Source organism: Eptesicus fuscus, chromosome 6 (genome assembly GCF_027574615.1).
Source record: "Eptesicus fuscus isolate TK198812 chromosome 6, DD_ASM_mEF_20220401, whole genome shotgun sequence".
Taxonomy (NCBI): Eukaryota; Metazoa; Chordata; class Mammalia; order Chiroptera; family Vespertilionidae; genus Eptesicus; species Eptesicus fuscus.
Genome location: NC_072478.1, coordinates 10,499,887 through 10,525,939, shown reverse-complemented (window position 1 = coordinate 10,525,939; position 26,053 = coordinate 10,499,887).

Below are 26,053 nucleotides of genomic sequence, written 5' to 3'. Positions count from 1 at the left end.
AGAAACATCGATTAGCTGCCTCCTGCACACCTCCTACTGGGGATGTGCCCACAACCAAGGTACGTGCCCTTGACCGGAATCGAACCTGGGACCTTACAGTCCGCAGGCTGACGCTCTATCCACTGAGCCAAACTGGTTAGGGTGAAGTGGAGACATTTTGAAAGTTTTTCCAGGTGAATAGTAGCCAATCAAGGCTTGAGAAAGAAAACTAGACATTGCATTAAGCATGGAAGGATCTATCCTATATAATAAAAGGCTAATAGGCAAATCGACCAAATGGCGGAACGACCAGCCACTATGATGCGCACTGACCACCAGGGGGCAGACATGCAATGCAGGAGTGCCACTCAGCCAGAAGCCAGGCTCATGGCTGGTGAGTGCAGTAGTGGTGGTGGGAGCCTCTCCCACCTCTGCAGCAATCGGACATTCCCCAAAGGCTCCCAGACTGCGAGAGGGCGCAGGCTAGGCTGAGGGACCCTCCCCATCCACCGAGTGCAGGAATTTCATGCACCAGGCCTCTAGTATTTAATAAGTACCAGCAACTTGGCAGTGCTAACTTCTTTAAATTCATACACTGGTTTTCTTCTTACAATAAGCCTAGCAGCAGATATAGTGCCCATTTTATAGCTGGATAAAGAAAGACCAGTCAGGTAGCTAGCTAAGGGAATAATCCAGGCGAGAGATAACTGGGGGCTTGGACCAGGTCAGGAGCAAAAGGAATGGGGAAGAAGAGATGGTTGTGAGAGGTAGTCCAGGAAGAGAGCCAGTACCAGAGAGTGGATGGGACATACAAGTGGCACAGTAAGGACAGTAAGAGATGGACATGAGAAACATTCAATGATAGAATCAACAGGGCAGATGGTTTATAGATATAACGCATAGGACCTGGCGAGAACCAACAGGACGTGAATCAGTCAGATTGGTCCCGGTTGTCATATGTTGCAATTGGTCAAGGAAAAACAAGACTGATGGGAATTTAATGAAGACGTCAGGGGACTTTTCTCTAATAGTGAAGGCAGAAGTTAAATAAAAGAATGAATAGAAGATAAGAATGGGGACTAGATATATATGTAGTCTTGTTTTCAGAAATTTGGGCTCAGAAGTTTGGTGGTCAACAACAACAAAAAAAGATTTTGTGGAAAATTAAGTGGGGGGTGAGCATTACAGTTGAAGAAAGGTCCTTTGAAGGATGGGAGATTTGAGCTGTTCAAAAGCTGCAGGGAAGGCAAGGGAGGAAGAGAGACCTTAGAGACAAGAGAGAAGACAGAGTGATGATCCCTCTCTTTTGCAGAGCATTTTACAAGGTATTGAGTGCGTTGTATTGAGTATCTCATGTGGGGTAGATAGGACCAGCATCACCATCTATTTGATAGATGGGTAAACTGAGGCTCAGAGAGATCTTTAGTAAAGAGGCAAGAACTAGGATTGAACTCAGTACACCTGAAACCGGTTTGGTATTTGTTGTTTTTTTTTTTTTTGTTTCTGTTTTTATTCTTTGCCTGCCATATGAAGGAAAATATGAATTTAAAAGTAATCTTTAGCCCTAGCCAGTTTGGCTCAGTGGATAGAGCGTTGACCCGAGGACCAAAAGGTCGCCGGTTCGATTCCAGTCAAGGGCACGTACCTTGGTTGCAGGCTCCTCCCCGGCCCGGACCCTGGTCAGGGCTCATGCAGGAGGCAACCAATCAATGTGTTTCTGTCACATTGATGTTTCTCTCTGTCTTTCCCTCTCTCTTCCACTCGCCCTAAAAATCAATGGAAAAATATCCTTCAGTGAGGATTAACAAACAAACAAACAACAACAAAAACCCAATAGAACAAACAAACAAAAGGTAATCTTTAAAGAGTAGCATTTTTTTTTTTTTGTGAAGAAACCCATTCACTGCCTAATTTAAATTAACCACCACAAAAACCCCGTGAGGTTCACTGAACCCATGTTCTTCTCATTACACTGACAAACATACTGAGCACCAGCGAGGCCAAGGGACTTCCATACATCACATAGCTAAGAAATGGTTGAGAAGAACCTCAAACCCTTGTCTCTTGATTCCTAGTTCAGTGCTCATTTTTTTAAAAAATAGAACTTTAAAGTCATTTTTCAATTGCAGTTGACAATATTATTTGTATTAGTTTCAGGTATACAGGTTAGACAATCCTATGCTTTACAAAGTGCTCCCCCAATATTGCCAGTACCCACCTGGCACCATGCATAGCCATCACAATATTATTGACTATATTTCCTATGCTGTACTTTACATTTTTGTGACTATTTTGTAACTACCTTCACCTCTTTCACCCAGTCCTCCAACCCCCTCTCTTCTGGCAACCATCAGTCTATCCTCTGTATCTATGAGTCTGTTTCAATTTTCTTTGTTTATTTTATTCTTTAGATTGCACATATAAGTGAAATCATATGGTACTTGTCTTTTTCTGTCTGACTTATTTCACTTAGCATAATGTCTTTTAGATTCATCCATGCTGTTGCAAATGTAAGATTTTTTTTATGGCTGAGTAATATTTCATTATATATACCTACCACAGTGTTTTTTTTTTTATCCACTCGTTTATTGATGGACACTTGAGTTGCTTCCATATCTTGGCTATTGTAAATAATGCAGCAATAAACATAGAGGTGCATACAAGTTGTCCGAATCAGTGTTTTGGATTTCTTTGGATCAGTGCTGTGTTCACTGAGCTTTTTTGTTGACAATGCTACTTCCTGCTGCACCATGTGGGTGAGAAAGGTCATGAGGGCTATGGAAGATACACATATTTCTGATTCACCACTCCTTTCTGGAACATGGGCAGCTGGCACATTTCCATCTCCTTGAATTAGCCATAACCGTAACTTGTTTTGGACAATGCGATATGAGCCAGTTCTCTCTTCCACTGCTTTGGCAATCTTGGAAGACAGAGAGGGCTGTAAGATAGAAGCTGCGCAAATGCTGAGTCCATACCTGGAGGCTAGCTGACTGGAGAATCCCCTGAACCTGGAGCTGACTTTAAGTGAGAAATAAACCTACGTGCCTTAGATGAGGATCTGGGGATAGACAGTGGCATAATCTAGTCTACACATTTGAGGACCAACAAAATATTGCCAATGGAAAAAAAAAAATCTTGGTGTCCCCTAGACAGCCCTATCCTAAAGAGACAAAAGGCATGCTTTTTTTTTTTTTTCTCTTAAAATAACTAGGAAATAAACATCACTAAGCCCCTCTAGTAGTTAAAATGCCATCAGGACTTCCTTTTTTAAGGCTATACTGGATGGTGAGTTTTTATTATGAGGTTCAGTTGTAGGCTTGAGAGAAATTGTTTTTACAGATGTTCTGGGTGTGTTATGAGGAAATGGCCTTTTACAGGGGTTCAGATTGATGGGGTCTCGAGGGACCTCCTCTGACTACATGCACAGAGGAAGTAGGGAGGGATGTGAACAGGCACAAACGACACAATGAAGTTTGAGGAAGTCCATGAAAGGGAGGCAGCTGAGTCCGTGAAATAGAACAAGATTTGGAGTCACACAGACTTGGGTTTGAGTCCTGGTCCTGCCCTTAATGAGCCAAGTTTTAGTTAACCTCTCTGAGCCTTAGAAGGATGGTCTATAAAATGAGACCAATGACACTTATAGAGTTATAATAAATCTGGATTCAATACATCACAATTATTATCATTATTTTGTTGTTATTGGTACTCCCTTAACAATGGGGATTGAATGGTCCAGCTCTTTTCTCCAGAAGCTTCAGAGGCTCTGGGAGAAGGGTGGAGTCAGGAGGGAGGATTAGAAACATCTTCCGCTTCCCTTCTACTTTTATTTCTTCCTTTGGGACAACACTTTAGGGTGAGGAGACCTTGGGAAGTGCATTTTGGGGCTGGACATGCCTTCCTTTTAGAAGTTGTATTTGAGTCTTAAAAGAGAAGAAGAAGAGCCAGAGTGAGGCTTAGGGAAGGAGCAGATTGCTGGCTGCCTAGAGCCGGCTCCAGGATAATGGTTCTAAGTGGGAAGACAAAGAGGCCTTTCAAGGGACTGGCCTTCGACACTGTCCACCCTCGCTGGCCAGGAGAACTGACCCAGGGTAGGATCCTGGTCAGCATTAACGAGAACTCAATGAGCTGAGCTTCCTAGTTGAGATAGCTTGTGAGAACCTCAGCGAAGGGCTGGGCAGTGGTGCTAGGTACTGTCTAATAGAGTCCACGGGAACCCCCCCAAACACTGATGGACCCCAATGGAGAATGTATGTGGTAGCCCCACCTTGCATCCTTGTCATGTCAAGAATTCTTTCCTCCTTGCTTGGAAAGTTATCCAGTCCTGAGAGAGGACACTGGAAGCTTTCCTTTAACTCATTTCCCAAACTTTATTTATTCTCATACAATTTTTTTTTTTGGGTCATATCTATGAGAAACTTACCCGATTGTTTACTTAATAGTTCCTTAAAATTGACTCACATTTTATTTAAATACTTACTTTATGTTTATGCCAGGCAATAATATCCATGAAATCAGAGTTTCTGTAAGTTCTCTTTTCTAATACAGATTACAATAAATAATGTAACTCAACATTTTAAAAGAATGTTCATCTATGCCCCACTTCAAATCATCCTGTGAACCACTGGCAGTGCATGGGGCACACTTTGGGATACTGGCTTTAGAAAAGAAGGAAGCAAGGGGTGTCTACCCACAGGGGTGGGTGGAAGGGGGCATTTGCATTGAGCAACGGATGTTCTCTCTGCCCAGCCCCCAGGCAGCCTCCATCTTGGTGTAGGCGCTGCCATCTGCTCCGACTGAGCAGCCTTTTGTGAGAAGCTGTGGGAGGATCAGCCTGGCTGATTGGCTGGAGCCGTGCCCAGAGTGCCCAGATGTACATGGGCCCCAAAAGAGGGGGCACAGCTGGGGTTCACTGCCTCCCTTGAGGTTTGGTTTTTCTGGTGAAGCTCAACTCTGCCTCCCACTTCCCTGTGGTGCATTCTGCTCCACTTGGTGGCGAGGGAGAAGGCCCACTGTGGCACTGCGAGCTCCCTCACCGTGTCTGCCTGCCATTTGCTGCCACTTGGGACATGCAATTGCTTCCATGGAAACAGAACCATGGATTGTTTTCCCAGAAACGTCTCAATCTAATTTGTGTGGAGCTGGGCTGTGTGTGTGTGTGTGTGTGTGTGTGTGTGTGTGTGTGTGTGTGTGTGTTGTGTTTTAGTTACAGAAGAGAGGTGAGAAGAGAGAAAGGAGAATTTGTATAGAACCCCAATTTTCCTGGTCTTCTAGGAAGTTAATTATTTCAGGTGAGTGTTGGAAGTCATGGAGACTGAGCCTGATGAAGGGGTGGTGTTGCCATTATATTTGACTAGGGTATTCAGACATATCTGAATTCTGTTTGGTCTACATAGTTCTCCTTCTCGGGAGGTCTCCCTCAAAGGAGGGAGGTGCACAAGGGAGGCAAAGTAAGGAAGAATATATCTGCTTAGCATTTCCACACAAACCCTGCTGCAAGACTCCAGTAATTGGGCTGATCTTCTTCACAGGTTCTTTTTTCTATATCAGGCAGGGCAACATAGCCCCAAGTTTTGTGAACTCCTCTATTTTTTTTTTCCAACATCCAAATATGAGTCTTGGATCTTATGTAATGGGAAAACATGTTGGCTCCCAGCAAAAGGGAGTCAAAGAGAGTAGGTTACCTCAGTGATGTGAGCAGAGTCGGTCTATACTGTCCTCCTAGCTGAGAGAGAGAGAGAGAGAGAGAGAGAGAGAGAGAGAGAGAGAGAGAGAGAGATTGAGAGATTTAATAGCTGCTCAGAGCAGATCAGCTCAAGGATTCTTATACTCCAGCTTAGAGGAAGGAAATGAGAGAAGAAGAAAGGAGTCAAGAGCCTTGTACCCGGGTCACCTCACATCACTGCTGCATTGGTGTTCAAATACAACATTTATGTGTCCTGTGACTTTTTGTTTCATTAGATGCTCCACTCAGCAGAACAGTGGTCCAATAAAATGTTCTGAAACTTAAAAAATCCAGACAAGAATCTCTTCATCTTGGAGATCGACTGTCTTGCCTCTTCCAGAGAGAAGAGAGAGGTCTTAACTAGCCTCCCCCTAGGGGAGGACTTCTACCATAGAGAGGCTTGGCTTATGCCTAATGTCTCTTTCTTCTTATGACAATGACTTTGAATTTGGCTAGTATATAAAGGTTAGTAAGGTTGCATCTGAGTCTCCATGGGAATTAATACAAATAACTTCAGTTGACTAATATGAGGTGCCAGGCACCTTCCCCATAGCCCTTGCTCTACATCTAGGAGAACAGTGAGCTGGGCTCTAAAGTGGTTAGGTAGGTGCCTCAGTCTATAGTTCCAGGTCACCCATTAAGAGACTGGAATCTTACTTTTTTCTGATATATCTTCTCAGGCAAGGGAATCAAAATAAAAGATAAACAAATGAGACTACATCAAACTGCAAAGTTTTTGCACAGCAAAGGGAACCATCAACAAAATGAAAAGGCAATCCACTAATAGGGGGAAGAAATTTTCCAATAATATATCTGATAGGGAGTTAATACCCAAATTTATAAAGTACTCATACAACTCAATACCAACCCGCCCTTCCAAACAATCCAATTAAAAAAATGGGCAAAGGATCTGATAGTTCCCCAAAGAGGACACACATGGTCAATAGACATATGAAAAAATGCTTACTGTCACTAATCATGAGAAAAATGCAAATTAAAACCACAGTGAGATATCACTTCATACCTGTCATAATGGCTATCATCAAGAAATCAACAAGTGTTGGCGAGGATGTGGAGAAAAGGGAACCCTTGTGCACTCTTGGTGGGAATGTAGATTAGTGTAACCAGTATGGAAAACATTATGGAGTTTCCTCAAAAAATGAAAATTGAATCTGCCTAAGACCCAGTGATTCCACTTCTGGGTATATATCCAAAGAAACAACAACAACAAAAAAACTAATTTGAAAGAATATATTCACCTCTATGTTCATTGTAGCATTATTCACAATAGCCAAGCTATGAAAGCAACCCAAGTGTCCATCAATAGATGAGTGAATAAAAAAGTGGTGGTGCGCATATACAATGGAATATTACGCAGTCTCAAAAAAGAATAAAGTCTGACCATTTGTGAAAGCATGGATGGACTAGAAAGTATTATGCCAAGTGAAATAAGTCAGAGAAAGAAATACAATATGATTTCACCTATACGTGGACTCTAAAGAACAAAATAAACAAAATTGAAACAGATTTATAGACACAGAGAACAAACTGATGGTTGCCAGAGAGGAGGGGAGTTGAGGAACTTGGTGAAAAAGGTAAATGGGTTAAAAAGAATAGTTTGGTAGTTACAAAATAGTCATGGGGATGTAAAGTACAGCATCCTCTATAATAAAAGCCTAGGTGGTGTCACGCCCTCATGTGATGCCCTCACGCAATGTTGTCACAAGATGGCTGCCACAAGATGGCCGCACGCACAGCAGAGGCAGGGCCTGGTGGTGGCTGCTCCACGCGGTGAGGCCTAGGGGTCCCGTGGCTCTGCGCAGCGTGGAGGAGGCCGGTCCCGGTGTCTCCGCCGCCTCATGTGAGGAGGCGGGTCCCGGCAGAGGAGGCAGGTCGCGGCAGGGGAGGGCAGTTGTGGGCGATCAGGTCGGCAGGGGAGGGTAGTTGTGGGTGATCAGGCTGGCAGGGGAGGATAGTTGAGGGTGATCAGGCCAGCAGGGGAGCAGTTAGGCATCAATCAGGCTGGCAGAGGAGCAGTTAGGGGGTGATCAGGCTGGCAGGCAGGTGAGTGGTTAGGAGCCAGTGGTCCCAGATTGTGAGAGGGATGTCTGACTGCTGGTTTAGGCCCAATCCTGGCAGTCAGATATCCCCCGAGGGGTCCCAGATTGGAGAGGGTGCAGGCTGGGTTGAGGGACAACCCCCCTTCTGTGCACAAATTTTGTGCACCAGGCCTCTAGCAGGAAATATAGTCAATAATATTTTTAAAACTCTGTATGGTGCCAAATGGGTACTGAAAATATCGAGGGGGACCACTTTGTAAGGATATGACTGTCTAACCACTAGGCTGTACACCTGAAACTAATACAAAAACAATATTGAATGTCAACTGCAAATGGAAAAAAGAGAGACTGGGATCTGGCTCCATGTTTCTGCAGGAGGCTGAGCTCTTAGCAATATTCAAGACCAGTGGTTGTACCTTGGGGTGCTTGGCCCAAAGCAAGCAAGCAAATAATTGTTAAATGACCAAATAGTTACATTTCCTTATGATATTATAGGATTAGAATTCATTTAGGAACAAAAATATCTGAACACTAGTCTTCATACTATTTAACAGATCCAGTCTACCCTTTCTCATCTCTGTATCTTGTTCTATCTGTCCTCTTCACATGGAATGTTCTTCTTCCTCTTCACCCTTCAAACAAAGTTTTCTTTTAAGACCCCCTTCTCATGTCCACACCAACTTGTGCATCTCTTCCTGTCCCTGATTGGTCTCTCTCTATCCATATTCACACAGCTCTTCTTTTCTGCCCTACCCACTTGGCACTTAACAATTGCTGGATTATATCATCTTTTCCTTTGTGAATGTTGTTTATATAAGTCTAGAGGCCTGGTGCACGAATTCGTGCATGGGTGGGGTCCCTAGGCCTGGCTGGCAATTGGGGCTGATTAGGGCCAGCTGGCCAGGGGAAGGGACCGTGGGAGGTTGGCTGTGGGAGCGCACTGACCATCAGGAGGCAGCTCCTGCATTGAGCGTCTGCCCCCTGGTGGTCAGTGTGCATCATAGTGACCAGTTGTTCAGTCGTTTCATCGTTCAGTCGCTTCGGCTTTTATATTTATAGATTATAACTTGGGACTGAGTCTTAAAGTTCTTTACATCATTCTTCATATTTTAGATGAGTGCTTTACATAGAGTAGGGCTCAACTTATATTTTGAAATTGATTTTTTCCCTCCCAAGTAAAATGAGGGCCATACTAAAATCTGTTTCCAAATGGTACTATGAGAACTAGATGAGATGAAGTGTTAGAGCACCTGCATGCTGGCACATAGTAGCTCCTCAATAAGTGTTACTCTCTTCCCTGTCCTTCTGGGCAAGGAGTCCAGCTTTGACTTATAAATGATTGGAAGCAAGCCTTTTGTTAACACTTGTAAGAGAAAAAAATGGTATTCCTTTCCTCATTTTACTGTGGTTTTGGAGAAACTAAAAAAGACCCGTGTTTTGTTTTATAATCTCTATACATTGAATGTCCCATCTTTTTTGAGCTATAATGTTTTTATACTGTATTTTTGTGTTCCTCACCCCACCCCCAAAGCTGTATGGATGCATTTACTTTGAAAATGAAGCACATTTCAATTTTGCTTCAAGAATTTCAGCATATCCCCACGCATCTCTGGGGGATATGACCTAGGGGGTGGCTCCTAGCCCCAAATTGCTGCTCTTTCACTGGGTAGCATCAAACATCATTCAATCCAGCTTCATGGAGCTGCCTGTTTGTATCCAGTCTGCCCTCCCCATTGACACTGCCCGCCTGGCACTCCGTCAATCTGGTCTGACACTTGCTGCTGAGGATGGGGAGCGGACCCAGGCAGGCTTCCAGTTCTTTCATGAGCTGGTGCTGTTTGCAGCCAGCAATCTGCGAAGCCCTGTTCTAAAGGCTTCAGAGGACCCCAGCATGGAGGAGCGGGGCACTGAGCCACGGGATGTGTGTAAGCAGAGAGACCGAGGAAGGTAAATTAGCTCCTGGCATTGAGTCCTGCTGATAGGAGCTCTTGATTTTTTTTTTTTTTCACCTCTCAAGTACCACTTAAGTCCCTCTGCTTGCTTCCCCACAGACAATGAAGCCGAATGTTCATTTGTTTGCTTGGACTGGGTTGGGCTCCCCCACCCCCACCTCACTTCCAGGCTTGAAGTGCTCAGCTGTCCTCTTTCCAGAAGCCTGCCCCCTTGGCTTTAGTGTCTTCTGTGTTTAATTGCAAATTATTGATTTGAAGGGAATTAATTTTTAGCTCTTGCTAGATTCAGTCACTCCTGGGTTGGACTCCCCAGCAGGCCACCCCGGGGATCTGAGCTGGGGGAGGGGCTGGGACCTGGGATCATCTGGAGCTGCACTGGGCGGGAGGCCACAGCCTCCACTCACAGGCTGACCCTAAGCCGTGGCCGACATGGTCTCACCAGCGAGGAAACTGAGGCCCAGGGATTGCCAACACTTGTGTAGCCAGAAAGAGTGGGAATGTCCGCAGCAGCCCCAGACTCATTTAATCTGCACCCAAAGACCCAGAGGTGGGGATCTCGTTCTAATGCCGATTTGATTTAGTCAATCTGGAGCGCTGCCCAAGGTTTTTATTTCTAACTAGCAGTTCCCAGGAGATGCTGACAATGCCTGTCCCAGACCACACTCTGAGAAGCGAGGATCTACTACGGCACCAGGTCCTAACCTTGGCAGCCGGTCAGAATTACCTGGGAGTTAAAAAAATTCCTGAGGTTTGGGTCCCACCCCCAGGAATTCTGATGAGTTGTAGAGTGCCTGCCCCTGACAATGGGAGTCTCAAAACCTTCCCAGCTGCTGCTTTGCCCAGCACACCAGTTTCATTCGGGAACACCTTCCAGCTGAAGCCCCCCTCACCTTCCTAAATTGTGTACAAATATGCATTTCATTTGCATAGAGGTTTCCGAATACATACACATGTGTGTGTGCAGGCACGTCACACCATCAGAGATCTTAGAACACAAAGAATACAATAATAATTACAAGGATATAATGTTTTTCCCCCCAAAGCACTTGCTTGTCACCTGACATTTTACATGCTTTACTCATGTATGTACCACAAAAGCCCTGCAGAAAGGTGATGCTCTAATCCCCAGGAAGGGGCAGCTGATTCTGATCGCCAGGCTCCAGTCAGGGTTGGTGCAGTTGTGCCCATACCATTCAAGAGGCATGCGAGACGCGAAGGTCATCATTCCCATGTGTCACGTGGGGCCATTTCAGGCCAGGCCAGGTGAGGAGGTGCTGAGCTCATTTTGTGATTCGCAAGATGGGGCAGCGGCCGGGGCTGAGCCATCTAGGACCAGCGGGAGCAGCTGCGGAAATAGGAAGTGGGAAGCAGTAAGCCCACTTACTGGGCTGGTTTGGTTGATCTGATCTGTAGGTATGAATTCCACAGTCCCAGACTCGGTTGTGCAACATAGAACCCTTTTCTCTATAATTGAGCTGAAGTGAGCTCTTAAGCTCTCTCTTGCGTCTTAGCAAAAACTCACCTAATTACTCTCTGATCAATGCAGTCCCTTCCTGATTTTTTCCGCAGCGTCTTTGGTGTAAATACTCCATTGATCCAGGCTCCTTCTCCTCCCCTTTCCTTCCCTTTCACAAAAGTGGGTTGGGAAGGGGGTGGGCTTGTTGTCTCGGCATTGTGTGTGTGTGTGTGTGTGTGTGTGTGCGCGTGCGTGTGTGCGCGCGCACGCACGCGTGTGTGGACCTTGGTCCTATGTTGTGTCCCCTGCAGCCCTTCCTACCCCTTACAGTTCTCTGCATCATTGTTCTCTCATCTACAAGCCCCCTAGCCACTCCAAAGCAAATATGCACATAGGTAGCATTTCCCACTTGCTGGGTTCATTATGAGCTCTTTACATGTATATAGTTCTCATGAAAAACCTAAAAGGCTGGTTTTCTTATCCCCATTTTACTGAGGGCACCGAGACACAGAGAGGTTAAGTAACTTGCCCAAAGTCACATGGTGGAGCCATGATCTGGAGCTTACTGATCTTCCGAACTTGAAATCTTGAGGGTCCAAGAGGATTACTGCACTGGTGAAGGGATTTCATTAGATGATTTCTTAATAATTTTCAACTCCAACTCTGTCTCCTAGCGCCCGTGGATTGACAGTGCTGCAGATAAATCTTCCACCGTCCATGGGCTGTTGCAGACACTGCACTTCTTTGTGTCTTGCACCTGGGGCCATGGATCTGTCCATACCCATGACACATGCCTGTCTTCCCCTCGTTACATCTTCTGTGAGGACAGACCATCGCATTCCACTTTGTAGATCTCCAATGCCTGATATGTTGTAGCTGCTCAGCAAGCTTTAAGGAATCAGAATGACATTGAGCTGAAGAGCAGGCCAAAGACTAAGTTTTCTTGATGGAAAGAAAGGGAGAAGGAGGAAAAAATGGAAGGGAGATGACAGGCTACACAGAAGACAATTCCAGGATCAAGTTCAGTGTTTTTCTTAAATTTGATTCATGCCCTGGCTGGTTTGGTTCAGTGGATAGAGCGTCAGCCTGCAGACTGAGGAGTCCTGCGTTCAGTTCTGGTCAGGGACACATGCTGGGCGGGCAGGAGGCAGCTGATCACTGATTCTCTCTCATCGTTGAAGTTTCTCTCTCTTTCTCCCTCTCCCTTCCGTTCTGAAAGAAATAAAAAAAAATATTTAAAAAATTTGATTCATATTAACCTTCTGATCTGTGGTACTTTGGAAGCAGATGGCCAAAGGAGTGAACATGAAGTTTCTCTATGATAGCAACGGCTAGAGCTCCCAAATCACCACCCAGGGACCTGCTTTTTCCCCTTCAGTTTCCCAAAGCAAGTAGAAGAGGCTCTGGACCCAACGTAGGGTTCTCCGCAGTCCCTCCCTGCCACAATCAACGCCTCGGGGAGGGGACTTAAAATCAAGTCCTTCTTTTTCAATTACCACTTAGAAAACTGTGCAATAAAACATCGCAACAAGCCTGTTTGCTCTTTTTGAAAGTCTAATTAATTCATTTGCCGAGGTTGCGTCTTGCCTGGCACTGTGTCACTTGCTCATTTAAAAAGGTGCTAAGGCTTGGAATCTGGGGGTTGCCACTTGAACAAATCCATTTTCACATCCTGTGTTTGGAGGCTTACAGAAGAGCAGTAGAGACTGAGATAGCCGAGGGACACCATGAATATCCCAGGGCAGGACAGGAAAGCCTGCTTTTGATTTCTCAGAGAATCAATTGCCACCAACCTCACCCTCTGACCTCAGAGGCAGGAGGCCTGGGTGTAGGCCTGGCTTGGCCACTGAGTGGTTTTGTGACCGTCAGAAGTCACCCCTTTCTTAAATTAGTAAGTAATTGACATATAATGTTATATTAGTTTCAGGTGTACAACATAATGATTCAGTATTTGTATATATTGCAAAATGATCACCCCAGTAAGTCTTGTTAACATCCATCGCCACACATATCACAGTGTTTTTTTCTTATGATGAGGACTTTTACGATCTATTCTCTTGGCAACTTTCAAATCCACAATCCAGTACTATTAGCCACAGCCAGATGCTTCCCCCTCGGTGTTTGAGCCTCAGTTTCTACACCTGCAAACGTTCTCCCTAACTCTAATGTTCTAAGACATATCCATGTCTAGCTGTCATTTTGCTCACCAACGGTACTGTTATCTTTAGCTAATTAATCTGAAACCAGTTGGATTCAATGCATTTCATTTATAACGTGCTTCCTGGGCAAATTTTTGGTGAAAGAATTTCTAGGAAGACAAAGATTAAAAGAAGTGAATTTGGTTCACAAAATTGTCTCTGTCCCATCCCCAAAATAGTGTGTTGACAGAACGTTAGCCCACAAGTGATCTATTGTTCAATCCCACACAACATGACTAATTGTATTAGAATAATATTTTGAACTATTAAATGATGATTTCTAATTCTCTCTAAATCAACTTATTCCCTCAGCCCCTCTACTATTAAAAAGACATCACTAAGAAAAGTAGACTTCATTAAACAGAATCAAATTCCTGGCCTTTGTCATGTAAAATGTAATTTTTTATTGCAAGAAGCATGCTTTTTGAGATAAATTAAGGTTATTGTGTCCAAAAAGGCTAAAATCCCAAAGGACTAAGCATAAAATTTATCCATAACAGCAAATTTTTAAACTGTTTGTTTTTACAACTCCTTTATGCTCATAAAAATTATTGAGGACCTTAAGGTTTTTTCGGGGTGGAGGTAGGTTATATATTTATTAGCAATTTATTATACTAGATATTTATTTTATTAAAAATTTAAACAAATACATTTAAAATATAAAATTGCAAAGTAAGACAACAAAATATACTTTCTTCTGCCCTGGCTGGTGCTGCTAAGTGGTTAGAGCATTGGACTGCACACCAAAGGGTTTCAGGTTCGGTTCCTGGTTGAGGGAATATACCTGGGTCACAGATGTGCTTCCTACCTCTGCCCCCCCACCCCCCAAATCCTGTCAGGGCATGTGTGGGAGGCAGCCAATCAATGTGTCTCTCTCATATGGATGTTTCTCTCTCTCCCCCTCCCTCTCTCCCTTCCATTCTTTCTGAAAATCAATGAAAAAAAAAATACCCTCAGGTGAGGATTAACAACAACAACAACAACAACAAATATATATGCTTTTTTTCTTTTTTTATATTATATATATATATAAACACAAAGGCAACTTTGGAATTTCAAAATAACCATTTCTTGGACAATAATAAAATTGCAGAGATTATAGCAGATATAACAAGGTAGCTTGTAAATGTTCAGTAAAACCCTGAGAAAAAAATCTCTGAAACGTACATGTTCATGCCACAAATCTACTACTTTGGAAAATTCTGAAAAACTCAAGAATGCAAAAGTATATATATATATATATATATATATATATATATATATATATACACACATATATATATAAGCTATCAGAGCAATAACAACATATGTCATATGTCCTCTGGAAAAATTTATTGTACACTCATGAGAAAATGAAAGAGAAAAAGGAAAACATTAGCTTTCTATTATTAAAAAATAGTTTTGACTTCATGGACCTCCTGAGAGTCTCAGGAAGCCCCAGAGGTCGCTGGGCGGCCCTTTGAGAACTGCTGACTTATAAATAGGGTGAACCTATGTCCCATTTGCCTAGACTAGTCCCCGTTTGGGCTTGTTGTCCCTGTTAATACAGTTATTACAAGCACCCCTCCTTACTCTTAAAAGTTTGAATAAAAAACTATGTGGACACGATCTACAAGCAACAAGAGCATTTCTAGGCAGTTTTCCTTCATGGATTTTAAGGAGAAGATTTTTCTTGAGAAGCCCTGAGTCTAGACTGAATTCCTGATGTGTTTTCTAGGGAGAAAAAGCCAATGGCTTATCTCTGGGTTGAGCTCCATTAGGGTGGGAGAGAGGTGATTAAAAATGCCCATTGTTTAATGAGGACAGGGTTTCATTTTGGGATGATGAAAAGGTCCAGAGATGAGTGGAGGTGATGGTTGCACAATAATGTGAGTGCACTTCATGCCACTCAATTGTACACTTAAAAATGGCCACAATGTACATTTTATGTGTATTTTACCACAATAAAAAATGCACTTAAGTTTCGGGTGAGGCTCCAGGAAACTGCAGTCTTATAAAGAAGCCCTGATGGAATACTACGCCGCTATAAAAAAGAAGCAACTTTTACCATTTACAACAGCATGGATGGAACTGGAGAGCATTATGCTAAGTGAAATAAGCCAGCTGGAGAAAGATAAATATCACACGATCTCACTCATATGTGGGATATAATGATCAACATAATTTGATGAACAAGAATAGATCCAGAGACAAATGGCAGGGGAGGCGGGAGGGTTAGTGAGCAACCAAAGGACTTGTATGCATGCATATTAGCATAACCAATGGACACAGACACTGGGGTGGTGGGGGCTTGCCCGGTGTGGGAATGGCTGGGGGGGAGGGGTCAATTGGGGAAAAAGGAGACATATGTAAAACTTTAGATAATTAAAAAAAATAATAAAAAAAGATATATGGAAAAATAAGGAGCCCTGAATCCACCACAGTAAGAGAACAAAGGACCAGCAATTGCTGAGAAAGGCATATAGACCTTAGATGGATGGAGGATGAGCAGAGGCTCTCAGTCTCATCAAGAGATCTTGTCAGTGTTCGCACATGGAGTGTGTCAGCTGAAAGTCTTGCTGGGGGTACGACCTCAGTTGGATGCAGTGGGTCTTGAGGCTGCTCAAGAAAGACCAGGTGGGATGAAGCCGTCTTCATGGACACTACAGGCGGACAGAGGACAGCCTGTACCAGATGAGCCCCTCACTCCGAATGCCACGCACGTTCAGCCCACCTGGAGTAGGCCTTTGGGAGAAGGGGAAGAGCAGACTCTTAAATTGGCTAACAAAACCCTGAATTGACCAGAAAAATGCTAATAGAGACACAATGCAAAGCACATATGGACTTTTACCTGGTACATCTTTTACTAGTCCAATTACATAAAGTAAAAAGAAACATGTAAAGTTAAATTTAATAATACATTTTATTTATCCCAATATACCTAAAATATTATCATTTCATCCTGTAATCAATATTAAAAATGATTAATGAGATAATTTTGGATTCTTCTTTGTACTACGTCTTAGAGAAATCCAGTGTGCAATTTGTACTTCTAGCCTATTTTAATTTGCACTGGCATATTCCAAGAGCTCATTGCCACATGCAGCTAGTGATTGATGGATCAGACAGTGCAGGAGTAGAGTTGAAGTGGGAAATAGCCAAACCAATATGACAAGATTTACTTGGACACGATTTGATTACAGTTTAAATCAGCTAAATGGAAGTGAAGGGATGTGTAGTTTTGCTAAGGGTGGTGTAATGGGTTCCAGCTCTCCCAGTCACCCATGTGGTAATCATGAAAGCACACGCCTCCTCAAATTGAGACCTGAAATGTCGAAGACCAGCAGAGCCTCCTGACTCCCCATGCTGGATAGAAAACAAGAACAAGAAATAAACTACCTGAGACTTAGGAGGTACTTGTTACTGTAGCATAATTTAGCTTATTCTGACTAATACATGTGAATGTATAGCATTTTAACTAATTAAGCTTCTAAATATAAGTTTGTAGCAAAAGTACACATCTTCCATTTCTAGGATATCCAGTTAAAGGATATAGGAAATATGTCACTTATGAATGTCCCATGAACCCATTTACCTGGGTATATTAATGAAGAATTGTATGAAGAGAGATATTACACAAACAAGTAGAATAAATGTAATTAAAAAAAAAGAATTTTATCCATCAGTGTCTATTCAGGGATATAGGCAGGCAAACAACAGTTTAACCCTGCAATAGCAATGCCAATAAATTATTTTTTTTACTTCAAGTATTAATTGTGACGTAGTAAAGAAAACTCCTGGCATTGGTGAATGATTTTCTCTACAGAGTTTGAAACATTTCCCACTAATTCTAGTGATATATTTCCTGTTCTTGTTTTCTATGCCTTCAACATAAGATGTTCTAGAATTATGGACAATCTGAATGTTCTACCCATTCTTTTTTTTTTTTTAACTTAAAAAATTTTAATTGTTAACAGATGCATTTTATTTTACTTCACTAAATATGCCAGATTAAAACTTACAAAAAATAAAAGAATTCATAGGGCCCATTTTAATAGAGCTTCATTCTTTAGTACATTGTGTTTTTAACTTGTGTACCTGCAGTACTATCAGTATATTAGTGGTCACTTTTTCTGCACACATTTTTATGTATTCTGAGTGTTCACTAAGGTATTAATAAAAAAGCTCAAATATTTTTAACTATCAATAATAAAGTGACTGTATATTTAGAACCTGAAAGAATTTCTGCCATCATTTTTGTACCTTAGAAATTTTAGTCTAGCCACCCACTAGAATGATGTCTTAATCTATAAAATATCTATTAAGGCTTTCTAAAAAAAAAACACCACACAAAACACCCAGCTTCCAATTAATAGATCAGCATTCATTTTTCAAATGTTCTACCCATTCTTAAATATTGAAAACAATAAAGTCCAGTCTTTACCAACTTCCTCAGAATTTGTACTTATTAGCACTAGTCTTTTATGGAACATATAAAAACTCATGTGTATTTATTTAATGTGTTTTGAAATTACACATAGAACCTTAATATTGCAAGGACTTGTCACTATGAAACACAATTAGAATTTTACATAATGAGTACTAAAACAACACTCAACCACTAAACCTTCCTTCCACAGGCCAGAATTTTAAATTATCAACCTCATTTTCCTTGAAACTTCCTTTGCATAAGTACACTTCTTCTAGGGCAGGAATTACCTTCAGCTGTTTCTGAATTTTCAGGTAGATACTAAGAAATTAGTGACTTCCTGAAAAATTTACTTTCTCTATACTGAGTTTCATTTTCCAGTTAGTTTGGGGGTAAATTCAATTTATTGAGTATTTTTCAAAGATTTAGTTTGTATATAATATTGTGCTTGGTGCTGGGAAGAAATAATATAAGTAGAGGATTTATTCCTTAGCTTGAAGGAACCTCTAGTCTTGCTGATGTCACATACAGGCACACGGACAAAAAGTGACCAAATGACTTATAAGGTGGCAAAAGAATTTAGGGAAGAAGGAATGGTGAGGATTGGGAGACAGGCTGGTGTGAAAAGTAAACAGTGGCTAGAAGCCCCGGAATTTGGGGTTTAACCCTCATGCTCCCCATGTAATAACAGTACATTTGTATGTAATAGTACACTTCAAAAGGTGCTTTTACACATTAATTTATTTAATCCTCATAATAACATCAAGAAGTTGCTCTCATTGTAATCTCCATTTAACACATGAGGAAACGCTGATATTCCAAATGTCTTGTGGTTAACTGACATTAAAACACTAGTTAAAAGGCAGAAATAGTCCTCAGGGTTTACCTCCAAGCTTAGATTTCTTTCTATTTCACCATCATTGCTGTGTGGCCTTAGACAAGTCACTAGATTTATCTGGATCTTGGTAACTTAATCTATTAAATAAAGGGTTTGGCCTCCATCAACATTTTCCAATGTTGATTACTGGCAATACTTACTAGTTGTAAGTGACAAATCAGTGACAAATATGTTTAAAAAATACCAATTTAAGCAACATTTAACAATTTCTTACTAATTAAGATTTTATTAATTAATTTATAATAATTTTATTGGTACATGAATGTATTTTATAAATATACTAGAGGCCCAGTGCATGAAATTTGTTCATGTGGGGAGGGATTCCCCTATGCCCAGCCTGCACCCTCTCCAATCCAGGACTCCTTGGGGGATGTCCGACTGCCAGTGTAGGCCCAATCCCAGTGTAGGCCCAATCCCAATCCCAGTGGTCTCACAATCCTGGACCACTGGCTCCTAACTGCTCACTTGCCTGCCTGCCTGGTGGCCCCTAACTGCCCCCCCTCTCCGGCCTGATCGCCCTCACTGCCTCTGTGTGCTGGCCTGATCGCCACCAACTGCCCTCCCCCCCGACTGGCATGGTCGCCCCCAACTGCCCCCCTCTGCCGGCCTGGTCACCCCTAACTGCCCACCCCTGCTGGTCTGGTCACCCCCAACTGCCCCCCCTGCTGGCCTGGTTGCCCCTCACGGCCCCCCCGCTGGCCTGGTCACCCCATACAGCCTACTGTCCAGTTGTTTGGTCATCCCTTTCTAACCCCCCTGCCAGCCTGGTTGTAGGCAGCCATCTTGTGAGAGTGTGACAGTCAATTTGCATATTACCTCTTTATTATATGGGATAAAAGTGGCAAAAATAGGTTTGCAGTTGTGAGTACATAAAAGTTTATTCTTGCCGAAACCGGTTTGGCTCAGTGGATAGAGCGTCGGTCTACGGACTGAAAGGTCCCAGGTTCGATTCCGGTCAAGGGCATGTACATTGGTTGCGGGCACATCCCCCGGTGGAGGGTGTGCAGGAGGCAGCTGATCGATGTATCTCTCTCATCGATGTTTCTAGCTCTCTATCCCTCTCCCTTTCTCTCTGTGAAAAATCAATAAAATATATTAAAAAAAAAAGTTTATTCTTGGATTATTTATTAGTTATTGCATTATTTTTATTTATTGTTTTATTAATTAGAGGACTGGTGCACGAAATTCGTGCATGGGGGTGTGTGTCCCTCAGCCCAGCCTGCACCCTCTCCAATCTGGGACCCCTCGAAGGATGTCCGACTGCCCGTTTAGGCTCCATCCCACCTGGATCGGGCCTAAACGGGCAGTCGGACATCCCTCTTACAATCCAGGACTGCTGGCTCCCAACTGCTCGCCTGCCTGACTTCCTGATTGCCCCTAACCCTTTCTGCTTGCCAGCCTGATCACCCCCTAACCACTCCCCAGCCAGCCTGATTGATGCCTAACTGCTCCCCTGCCAGCTGTTTGCCCCTAACTGCCCTCCCCTGCAGGCCTGGTCACCCCTAACTGCCCTCCCCTACAGGCCTGGTCACCCCTAACTGCCTTCCCCTGCAGGCCTGGTCACCCCCAACTGTCCTCCCTTGCAGGCCTGGTCCCTCCCAACTGCCCTCCCCTGCTGGCCATCTTGTGTCCACATGGGGGCAGCCATCTTTGACAACATGGGGGCAGCCATCTTGTGTGTTGGAGTGATGGTCAATTTGCACATTACTCTTTTATTAGATAGGATAGAGGCCTACTGTATAGGTGGGGGCCAGCTGGTTTGCCCTGAAGGGTGTCCCTGATCAGGGTGGGGGTTCCCTTGGGGTGTGGGGCGGCCTAGGTGAGGGGCCTGTGGTGGTTTGCAGGCTGGCCATGCCCGCCGGCGACCTGAGCGGAGGCCCTGGTATCTGGAATTTATTTATCTTCTATAATTGAAAGTTTGTAGCCTTGAGTGGAGGCCAAGGCAGGCCAGGGCATGTGGAAAGCTTGGCTTCCTCCATTGCTGGGGAAACCCAAGCCTCCTGCTCTTTCCTTGGCTGCAGCCATATTGGTTGGGTTATTTTGCATACTCGCTCCTGATTGGCTGGTGGGCGTGGCTTGTGGGTGTAGCGGAGTGATGGTTAATTTGCATATTACTCTTTTATTAGATAGGATTATTGCAATAGTTTTATTACAACTGTAAACCTACTTTTGCCTACCTTATATATTTATATATTATAATTTATATAATTTGCCTATTTTATTATTAATTTCTTACTTATAGTAATTTTATCAAAACCTCTCAGAGAGTTTAGTTTGCTAATGAACATTGTGAATAGCGATAGAGATGAAAACACACATGCAGCGTTTCTTACCACTTTTCCTACCTCTTAAGTTTGCAGGAGTGGGGGTTCGAAGCATTTTAAAGGATTGGTATGTCCTCCCTTTAGGAGATTCCACACTAAGTTATTTTTAGGGTCCTCAAATATCTTAAATTTTATGCGTTTATGTTAGTAAGTTTGGTGGTAGAGGAAAAGTAACATAAAAGGGGGAAAGTGATAGAAGAGAGGCTTAAAAGGAGGGTAGGGTGTGGCCTGGATGGAAGGCCAAAAGAAGACATTCCAGGTTTAAGACATAAGCCATGTTGGAGATAGATGCTTGTCTACAGAAGAAGGCCCTAATTGATGAGTAGGAGACTGGATAGTTAGGTTGTAAAAAGAGCATAAAAGACTTCGAATGCCAAGGATTATGGACATTGTGGTTAAGTCCCCAATGTCCTTTCCTTAATTGGATGGCAGCAAAACTTCTTGGGCACTGACCTCAACTCAAGGGATGTGCCTGGGTGTAAGCAGACTCACTACCCATTTGCTGATGACGGGTTTAGGCTGAAGAAGTTGTGGTACATCTATTATTATTCACAATATTTGCTGTGCCCTTCCTTGGGAGGCAAAATATATTTGCCTTCCACCGATGTTAGTCTTGGTCATGAGGCTCACAATGACCAATAAAAGTGAGGCCAGCTGTGGTTCTGGCAATGCCCCTGATAAGAGCTACTCTTTCAATCTGGATTCCAGAAAAAACAGCCAACCCATATTGGACATGTCCAATGAGCACGAAACAAAGCTGTATTGTAAGCCACAGCAAATTTAGCTTGATAACAAGATGAAAGGAAAGGTTTAATGGAAAGGTGTTTTTGGAAAAGTTTTCCTTTGCTCTTAAAAAAAATCTCCTACTGAATTTTTGAGGGAGCATGTAGTCCCTGGTGTCACCATTAAGCAACTGAATTATGAAGAGCGGTGAGGCTTGGCATGAAACCAGTGATGGAGAGCTGGAAAAGAAACTAGATCCTTAAAATTCTGAGCCATTGGATTCTACTTGTTTTTTTTTTTTTAAAGTTGATTTGTTTGAAAGAGAGTGGGGGAAAGGAGAGAGAGAGAGAGAGAGAGAGAGAGAGAGAGAGAGAGAGACATCAATTTCAATTTGATGTTCCACTTATTTATGCATTCAGTGGTTGATCCTTATATGTGCTCTGACCAGGGATTATACCCGCAACCTATCGGGATGACACTCTAATCAACTGAGGTATCTGGCCAGGGCCTGGATTCTACTTCTGAACTCTGGATTTCCTTGTTTAGACCAGTTCAAGTTGGGTTTTACTTGTAGATCAAAGCATCCCAACTGACTCATACAATGAGCCACTGAAGGATTTTAAGAGAACAATGATGAGAGAAAGACAATCAATGTATTAACAATATTCATCTGGCATTTGTGAAGTAATGTTCAAAATGGATTAAAAGATAGAAGGAAGCAAGAATACCAGTTCTGGGAAAATTACAATAATCCACAGCTAGAGTAATGGGAGCCAGGACTATAAAGAATAGGTGAGAGTAAGAGGCATTTTTTGAGACTTGGAGAAGCAGGTGTCAGTTTGCAGCATTGTGAGAATGGTGAAATCTTTTATGGAATAGGGAAAAGGAAAGGGAGAGCTAGGTAGCAATGGAGATGATGATTTGGTTTGGGATATAAGAGTTCGAGGTGGAAGCCCGGAAATAATGCAGTTAAGCACACTTGTGGGGAGTCAACTCTGTACCAGACACTAAAGACACAGAGAAAGATAAGATCTAGTCTGTATCCTGTGGGACCCCAGCCCAGAAGGGAAGTAGTGACAAACAAATGAATTGCAGGTAAGAACTGCAAGGTTCAGAGGTAGCACAGAGGAGGAAGATCCAAGGAGACATTTACCAGTGCTCTTCCAGAGATCAGAAGGGAGCTTGTGAGATGTCAGAACTGTCAAAACACACGTAGCTATCATTTGCAGAGAGGCAATAGATATAGCCATACAGAGGACGCAGATTGAGTGCAGGCAGATTTGGGTTGGTGAACTGATTCTGCAATTCTGGCTATATGAACTTGGGCTACTTCGTTTCCTTCCTGGTTAAAGGGCAATGATAAGGCTGGCTGCCTCATTGCTTTGTGATGCAAATTAAATGATATAACTCATTGTGAAGTACTTTGCATTAAATACTCACAGGATGTTCCCTTCCCTTCCCTTCCCTTCCCTTCCCTTCCCTTCCCTTCCCTTCCCTTCCCTTCCCTTCCCTTCCCTTCCCTTCCCTTCCCTTCCCTTCCCTTCCCTTCCCTTCCCTTCCCTTCCCTTCCTCACCCGAGGATATTTTTCCATTGATTTTTCAGAGCCAGTGGAAGAGAGAAGGAAAGACAGACAGAAATATCAATGTGAGAGAAACACATCAATTGATTGCTTCCTGCACACACCAGGGCCCAGGCCGGTGAGGAGCCGCAACCCAGGTACGTGCCCTTGACCAGAACTGAACCCAGAACCCTTTGGTCTGCAGGCCGATGCTCTATCCACTGAGCCAAACCAGCTAGGGCACCTTTATTATTTTCTTTATCATTATTGATATTATTATTTATTGCTACATGACAAACTGCCTCAATGCAAACATTCCTTTGCTCATGAGTCTGCAGTTTGGTCAGGGTTGGTTGACTCATCTCTGCTCCATTCGATGTCAGCTGGAATAGCTGAAATGGGGCCTGAAGGCCTCCTTCCAAGACAGTGCACTCTCATGGCCAGCAATTTGGGGGTGGATTTGGATGGGTGCTCAGCTGGGGGCCTCGTTCCTCTTCATCTGGTTGCCTCCAAGAGGCTGTTTGTCTTCCTCACAGCGTGATGGCTGAGGACTTGGAAGACAGGAAGTGGAAGCTGCTATATTCTTAAGGCCAAGACCCAGAAACCAGCCCAGCATCGCTTCTGCCATATTCTATTGGTCAAACAGTTACAAGATCAGCCAGGTCCAAGGAGAGAGGACATAGACTCCACTTCGCATTAAGGAGGATTTGTGGGTGTCTTCCACCCACCACATAATAGAATCAATGGGACAACTTAGGGAAGCCTCCCATCAGGAAGCAGAGTTGAAGATGTATTTCTTTGAAAAAATGTTTGAAGCATTATTAAAACAAGTTTTTATAACATACATTTAAAAGGAACTCTGCTGTGACACTATTAATAAAGCTCAAATGTAATCAAAAGTTGAACCAGATAACTACTATCTTTTAAGGTTAACAAAAGAGCTAAGAGGCCTGGAAAACCAATAACTTCAAATTATAGAACCAGAGAACTTTAGAACTGAAAGGACCTTAGGGAGCTTCTAATCAGGCCTTTGTGTCTGTGCGGGATGCAGAACACACTATTGGGAGAAAGAGCTGCGGCTGGAGTATGGGCAATGTTTCCAGCTGGGCGTTTGTGTAGACTCTGACGTATCGTCACATACATTAACATAACAGTCATTCCCGGGTCATCCTCTCGTGCTTGCTTTGGAGTGAGAGGGACTAAGTGAGAAGTGTTTCCTCAAATGAAGACATCGGCTGCAGTTTAATTTATCCAGACCTAGCAGCCTAAAATGTCACTCTGCTTCTGTTCTTCACTAAATACTAGTACTCCTTTGTGTGCGACACAATATTTCAAAAATGGCGTTGTTCTGATGTAGAGTTACACTTTTTGAGCTGGTTTGTTGAATTCCCAGTATTTTGCAGCCAGATGATACTAGTCTATAATTCTGTCCTATTGCTCAGCTCTGGCTCTCTAGCCCCATGAAAAAAGGAAATTGGATTTTTGGTGAGCCCTGACTAGGATAGTGGGGGGCCAAGGTTCTGATTCAAGGCTCAGCCCCTGAGAGGCTCTGTGTCTTTGGTGTGGTTGCTTCACCGCTGCATCACCATGCCCTCATCAGCAGGACAGCCTTCTATAAATACCCTGTAAGGTTCTTCCCAATTGTTCAGGTCTAGGATTGTGCGATGGAGGTTGGTGGGAGAAGGTGAGGAATCACAGCTGGCCACCAGGGAAGGACATTTATTGAAACACGAGCTGCTATGGGTTCCTGAATTTCCATAAAGCTCTCCTGAGGACAGTAGATGGGAAACAAGTTCCTTGATTTTAATGATGCCACGACCAAGTGTAATATATCATCATTCACATAATGAAAGGCATCTATGCTTCTCCTCAGGCAGTCGGGGTCCTTGTTTGTTATTTTTCAAATAATGATGTGCTGCTGACTCATGTTTGCCTTGTGCCTTGCTGTGACCCCTCGATATTCAGGGCTCTAATCACACTCCTCGTTATTATTAATAATCAGGGCCTATGAAATTATACTACACTCTGGCTTGTTATCAAGTCCTGGAAGTATGCAAATAGATTCATCAGCCAGTTCCCAGGCTTATAGGAAAACCTTGAATGGAAGTTGCAGGATGGTGGAAGCATTTGCCCTGGCGCTCACTTGTCTCCTCCAATCAAGCCGGAGGTGTGTTTTCCTCCTAACTTTTAATTGCATGACCTCTGAGAACCTAATTTCCAGAAAACCCATTTATTATTTTAATGCTCATTTGGCATTATTATTTTCCCAAAGCAATCTTTTTGTCTTTGAATCTCTTAGGAGAGTCGAGAAGCAAGCCAAGAAAAGCGTCATTTTCTCCTCCTGGCCCTCCAAGGAAGCAGAAATGAAACCCTGAAAATCTTAGTTTCTAGCTGGATGGGAGGAGGGAGCAAAGAAGGAAGGGGAAGGGGGAGAAAGCTATTGGAAGGCATTTGCGATGGTCCCAGATGGAAAGCAATCCAGCAAATTGCCTTTAAACAGCAGTGTCCCTGCAAATAGGGCACTCTAGCTGTTTGGTGTCACTTGAAAGCATCTTGTTGATATTTTTATAGATTTTATGATACATCCTAAAGCCTGCGTCAGGAACAGCCACTTGGAGTCCTGGCAGTAATGAATGTCGCTTCACTGGCAGTCTGAGTGTCTTTGCTTCAAAGGGAGGCGTTGATCTGATCTTTCATCTTCTCAGCTGTCGCTTACCAGCTTCCTTAGATACTGTTTGAACTAAAAACCCCACATTTCCTGGTTTGAGTGA